Source organism: Dipteris shenzhenensis, chromosome 16 (assembly GCF_047967505.1).
Source record: "Dipteris shenzhenensis isolate YYH24624 ecotype China chromosome 16, Dip_SZ_1.0, whole genome shotgun sequence".
In the NCBI taxonomy this organism is placed as follows: domain Eukaryota; kingdom Viridiplantae; phylum Streptophyta; class Polypodiopsida; order Gleicheniales; family Dipteridaceae; genus Dipteris; species Dipteris shenzhenensis.
The window spans coordinates 20451597-20458747 of NC_141611.1; positions in this window are offsets into that span (position 1 = coordinate 20451597).

The following is a 7151-nucleotide window of genomic DNA, read 5'->3' on the forward strand; positions in this document are numbered from 1 at the left end:
GCATACCTATGTATTTCACCACATTGGTGTTGTTTGCCTTCATTTGTTGATTTGCCAATCATAAGAGACTTGTGATATCATCCATCTTGTGCTGGTTGGCCAGATCTTCTCGACAACGTCTTCCAGATATTCTGAAGTTCACGGCAATCCAACCTTATTTCTTTGGCTTTGCCTTTAAAGGTGTATGCACTTTGAGACTTCATAGTTCTTAGTTTATGCACTTTAAGACTGCATAGGTCTTAGTTTAAAAGTCTAGTAACAAAAACCTGACTTTAAGACTTCATAGTTCTTAGTTTAAAAGTCCAGTAACAAAAACCTCAATGGCATGAGCCAACATTTTTGTGTTTTCAAGTACAAAAATGCCAATGCAAACAACCCAAGTGAAAGAGTTTTGTTAAATATATTAATTCACTCCACATTAACTTAAAATAGTTGGTTCTCCCTCTCCCATGAAAATTTGATTAAATAACCTAAGTTAGAAGCCCCTCTCCATAACCTAACCCTTCCACTCCCCTTTGCCATCTCCACCATCTCTTAGCTCTGTTTCCCCGTCCCCCTTCCATCGCTCTCTCCCACTCTCCCTCCCCCCTCTCCCTTCCATCGCTCAGCCTCTTAGAGAACTCCCCCTCTCTTTAATCGCTCAGACCCTTAATGAGATATTGCTCTTCGTTAGCTCACTAGTTAGAACCACCTCTTGTCCACCAAATAGGTTGAGCCGAAACCTACACCAAATTGGCTGATCATGCTCACATCTGCACTGGCCATGAACTCTTTGGTGCTAAGCCATGAACTCCTTGGTACTGAGCTTTGCAATGGTTCTAAGATTATTCATATAATCTGCACAACTTTTAGTGGTCAGAAATTCGAGCGTGTGAAGAGGTGGTGGATAGAAACATGCAAAAACCAAACGAATAGAAACACACCCATTTTGTCATGCCAATGCCACTATCAAAAATTAACAACATGCTATTTGATTTATTGGGGACAATGTGGATGAACAATTCTGGTGTTTGCTTTTATCCATCAAACTCTCAATTTGGATCTTATCTAGTGCCTAAGAAACAAATTCAAGATGACTTAAACCTCACAAGGGCATCTATTTTCACCATAAAGTGATAAGTTTTAGTGAGAAAAGGTGTCGGTATTGACCTCTAGAATCACTCACCTATGCCATACCAAAGTTTTCAAATATGTATAATCGTAAGAGGTGACGAGGAAGATCTTACCTTTCATTGAGATTAGTTGTAGATGCCAAGCCAGGTTGCCACTCCCCTTTTTGGCTTGCACCTTGAGAGGTCACTTCCTATTGCTTTGAATGAGGAGACATGTAAATTTTTTCCATGCCCCTTGCTCTTCAATAAATTTGGTTGCATCAATTTATTTGTTTTTTCACCTTTCATCTATCGGCATAGGGAGAGGAAATAGTTCGAGGCCCTATGCACGAGCATGCTATGCAATATCATCCCCCTAAATCCTAGCTAGTAGTGAATCATACCTGTATTATTCTAAGGGAGAAGCGTGCCAACAAAAGAGGTAATCCCCCTTGCATGAAGGTAATGAATAGGAGCATCCATTGAAAGAAGATGCCACAATTAATGCAGTCATGCAAGATTTAATTCACACTTACTTGACCCATGGCATTCTATAGACATACATGAAGAACATCTCCATGAGAGGTTTCCATGAGTCCAAAGAAGGAGAGATTATGAGAAGGGGTGACCAAAATTCTCTTTGAAGGGACAAGACGATCTCATCTTGCAACCAATTTATTGATTCTAAATTTCTATGCAAGTTATGGATGGTCGATGAGACTACTCTCCATATTCTTGCTCATTGAAATCCTTTTAAAAGTCATGTATCTTTTGGATCTAATGCATGCATATTCAAGAATGTGGTTAAAAATCTATGGAGGCATACCATTGGTGATAGAGACACATTGAAACCCATGAAGACTTGAAAAAGATGGGCATGAAGAGAAGCTTGCAACTAATAATAACAAATGGCAAGGTTATTTTTACCAAAGGCATGATGGGAGCTTACCAAATTATAGGCAAACTATGAGGGATCATACAAGACATTCTCCAAGTGAAATTTAGAGAATTCAAAGTATTAACATCTGATGTCAAATGGTTCAAGCTTGTGTGTCAAGGGTCTCATTATTGCTACAGTGAGGAAAGATTTGAATGGTGTTTTTGCAATTTACTCAACAAAATTTTGGGATGATCTTACAGACGTATTCATTCTACCCATGCATTGTGATAGACACTTTCTATTATATGGATGCATTTATTCTAGGTAAGCATTGTGACCATGTGAGCTATGAGCTTATTGTGGATTGTTCTCTGTACCATTAGGTTGCTTTTCAACCTAATTGCATCAATGGTAAGGATGATATGTGATTCAAGTTGCACTTTGAAAATGCCATGTATTCGAAGATGTGGAAGTGAAGCACTCCATTAAAGAAAGGGAAAGAAAGGACATGGAAGCTAGTACTTCTAATAGTTCTCCTACATGTTCTTTTGAGAATGAGGATACTTCAAGCTCATTCAAGGACCTTTCACATATTCATGAAAGAATTGCAACTATGACTTGGGAGATTTGAACTTGAATCCACAAGATGCCCGAGACTTGGTTGGGGATGATAGAGGCTCATCTAACACTTATTTGAACGAATTACATCCAAATATTTCCAAATGACACACATTATACAATGAACCACAATTTATCTTCCAAAAATTGTGTTCATCAATTCTAGCCCCTATATTGACACCTCATTGACACATTTTTGACATTGTGAAAGTGTTATTGTAGCAAGACTTTTGATTTTTATTTCAATGTTTCTATTGATGCTTATGTTGCAAAAAGTATTCTTGCTTCATTGGACACCCTTCAAATGGATAAAATATTTCAATGTTTACATTTCCTAAGTAAGAAGCATGAAAATTAGTGTCACATTTTTTAGTAGTAATTTAGATTAAAGGGTTCTTACATTCCTAATTCAAGAGTTCCTTTTTGGAATCAAATCCCCTCCAATGTATCCCCCTTTTGAAAAGAACACACGAAGGCATGCTACAAGTTCCCAAAATGATTCTTTTATGTCAATCATGGATGTTTTTATTGGAACTATACTTATTTAATAACATAAGACCTTGGCAAAAGTTTATCAATCTAATTTTTTTGGTTTCATAACATTGATAGAACATAGTACGCTTTTACATATTTTCTTCATAAATTTTGAACTAAAAGATGTAAATCCTGGTGAAACCCTCGCTCCCTCCCTCCCTCCCTCCATCTCTCTCTCTCTCTCTCTCTCTCTCTCTCTCTCTCTCTCTCTCCCCCTCCCTCCCTCTCTTTCTCTCTCTATGTCCCTCCCTCCCTCCCTCCCTCTCTCTCTCTCTCTCTCTCTCTCTCTCTCTCTCTCTCTCTCTCTCTCACACACACACACACACACACACACATACACATACACACACACACATAGTGACAAACGTGACTACATTCTGATATTCCAAATGAAAATTCTGACGAAAAAAATGAAAAGGTGCACCCTACGTGGCATGCGCCTCATGTTCCACCATCCCTCATGTGCCATATGTGGGGGAAGGAGAACATGCGGTGTACGCTTCATGCTGTCCCCTCTCTCACATATGGTGTGCGCCATATGTTGGGAGGGAGATCTAATTAATTTATTGACTAATTTTTAGATTAACTATAAATCATCTTGTTTGATTAATTATTGATTAGCTTGTTGATTGATTATGGATTAATTCTTAGCTAATTACTAATTAACTCTCTAATTAACTATTACTTAAATTTATTACTAACTAATTGATTCGTTAACCACTAATTAAATCTTTATTTACTTTATATTACTAACTATTTATAAGTGATAATCTCACTACAAGGCATAGGCCATTTTCCGACGAAAATACGGACACTTTTTACATTAAATTTTTTTTTTTCACGGGCGCAAGCGTCGCTATAAGTGTCGCTAAAAGCGTCGAAAAAGGACCGTCGCTATAAAGCGTCGCTATATAGTGACTGGCAATCGTCGCTATATAACGACGATGCAAACGTCGCTATATAGCGACGACGCAAACATCGCTATATAGCAACACTATTAATCATCGCTATATAGCGACACTGGTAAACATCGCTATATAGCGACGATTAACAGAAGTTAAAAAAAAGGGTTAGTGGGGCTAAACAGGGCTTCCTTTTGGCCTTGTTTAGCCCCACTAATCCTTTTTTTTTTTTGTAATTACAAAAGAAAGTTTTTTATAACAAAATTTCCCTTGCTTGCAGGGTGATACAAAATTGTTCTTGTGAAATGATGAGTAACAAATGCATATACATGTCGGACATATACAACAGTGTTTGTAACAAAATTACCCTTTCGAAAGGGCGATACAAAATTGCTCAAATGAGCGGATATATAAAATGCTACTACCACTACTACTCATCCGAATCCGAATCCGAATCATCTTCGTCTTGTTGGCCTATTCCTTGGTCCTCGACACCTGCGTCTTCTCCCTTGTCGTCGCCACCTGCATCTGATCCTTGGCCCTGTTGATCGCTCGCCTCCGATGATGGGACGCTTGAGCTTTGACCCTAAGAGTGAACCATATAAATCAAAAATTAGATTGGAACTTAAATTAAAAAGTGAGATTACAAGTAGGAGTAAACTTATACCGTACGAGCAGCCACCTCAGCCCAATCGACCATCGCTCCCATTGCCTCTTGCTCAATGAACCACGGCTTTGTTCCTATCCGAAATGCACGTCGTGTCTCTGCATCTATAGGAAGACGGCCCATTACAGCTTGTTGTGGATCCAATTTACGAGAGTTAGAGTTAGCTAAAGTGCATGTAATATATGTAAGTAAAACAAATAGAACAATACATTAAATGAGAAGAAGTAGACTTACCACGATTGCCTCGAATGCATACTGTCCGCCTGCACCAAAGTACGAAGTACCTACGACGTCCAATCATCTCTTCGTAGCCCTCCTCTGACCCTCGAACATTTCGGGATGGTCCCTATGTTGCTTCTTGAAGTACTTCCAATCAGCTTTGTCTGCCCAGCTGGGTTTAGCCAACCCCTTTGTGATGGAAGTACGCAAGGTTGATCTACGATGCTTCAGGACCAAACCCATGCACTCTCGCATATAATTGTCATTAAACTCCACATTTGGTGTATTAGGGTATCTTCGTTTTAACTCATCGATCATCGGCTGCTTCTTTTGGCCATCTTGATACCGCCAATCGGTATTTATGCCGCTCTTGAAGTGATGACTCATCAACCTCCTCATGGTGGCCATCACTTCTTTGCCCTTTTTATCTTCTATTATCTCTCCAAGCAGATGTGATTTGATAGAAGAGATCCCCTGATGAGTAAGGGGGACTGACGGTAGCAGAGTCTGAAGGAGTGGAACGTGCGCGAGCGCTTCCGGAGTGAGGAGTAGCAGTGGGACTAGGAGAGGGAAAGGGACCTGACTGATACTGTGTCTCTGGACCAAGTGGAGACCTAAAGGAGCGTGAGTGTGCTGACTCGTCTACATCTCCCGAGTCAGCACAACATGAGCTGCCTATCCTACTCTTCCTTCCCTTGCGAGAGGCATGCGCAGGTGATGATCCCGCGGTCGAAGGGGCGTGAGGGGATGGCTGGGCAGTACGTCCACCCGTCAGTGTAGGGGAAGGAATTGCTGAGGTCCTCTGAGAGAGCAGAGAGAAGAATCTCACTGCCTCCTTATCGCTCATCTGCGCTACAAACTCGTTGGGACTCCCGACAAAGCCATGTGCGGCTAGTAAAGGAGTTCCCCGAGGGGTAGTCGCAGTGCTACATGGAAGATGAGTCAGACCAGGGGTAGTCGTAGTGCTAGGTACGAGAGGAGTCGGACCAGGGGTAGTCCTCAGGGTAGTCGCCTCAGAGGAATCAAAGTCCTCTGGAGCATATAGATCGTGAGCTCTCCTCCTACGAGGCTATCCGTACTCGTCGGATGAGCGATGTGATCCCATGTCTAACATAGACACAAACACGAAAACAGAAAACAAAAAAACAAACATAAGCATAGGCATAGGCAAGAAGAAAGAAGAGGGAAAGGAAAGAGGGAAAGAAGATGGAAAGGAAAGAAGAGGGCAAGGAAAGAGAAGAGGAAGAAAAGGGAAATAGAGAATAAGAGTTAGAGAGAATAAGCTCATGCTTATGCTTATGCGGAAATAGAGAATGAGAGAAGGGGGAAATAGAGAAGGGGAAAGAGATGAGGGGGAATGAGCTTATGCGGAAATAGAGAATGAGAGAAGCATAAGCTGATGCTTATGCTTCTCTCATTCTCTATTTCCGCATACGCTTATGCTTATGCATGAGCTTATGCGGAAATAGAGAATGAGCGAAGCTTCTCTCGTTCTCTATTTCCATATAAGCTCATGCATAAGAGAAAGCTTGTGCGGAAATAGAGAAATAAAGAAGGGGGAAAGCTTATGCGAATGAGAGAAGGGGGAAAGAGATGAGGTGTAATGAGAGAAGCATAAGCATAAGCTTATGCGGAAATAGAGAATAAGCTTATGCGGAAATAGAGAAGGAGAGAAGCATAAGCTTATGCTTATGCTTCTCTCATTCTCTATTATGCTTCTCTCCTTCTCTATTTCCGCATAAGCATAAGCATGAGCATAAAAGTGGGAAATAGAGAATGAGCTTATGCGGAAATAGAGAAGGAGAGAAACATAAGCTTCTCTCATTCTCTATTTCTGCATAAGCTCATGCATAAGCATAAGCTTATGCGGAAACTTAAGCATAAGCTCATGCTCATGCATGAGCATAAGAGAAGGAGCTTATGCGGAAATAGAATGAGTTTCCGCATAAGCTTCTCTCATTCTCTAATTCCGCATAGAGAAGGAGCTTATGCTTAAGTTTCCGCATAAGCTCATGCATAAGCATGAGCTTATGCGGAAACTTAAGCATAAGCTCATGCTCATGCGGAAATGGAGAAGGAGCTTATGCGGAAATAGAAAATGAGTTTCTGCATAAGCTCATGCTTATGCTCATGCGGAAATAGAGAAGGAGCTTATGCGGAAATAGAGAAAGCTTGTGCGGAAATAGAGAAATAAAGAAGGGGGAAAGCTTATGCGAATGAGAGAAGGGGGAAAGAGATGA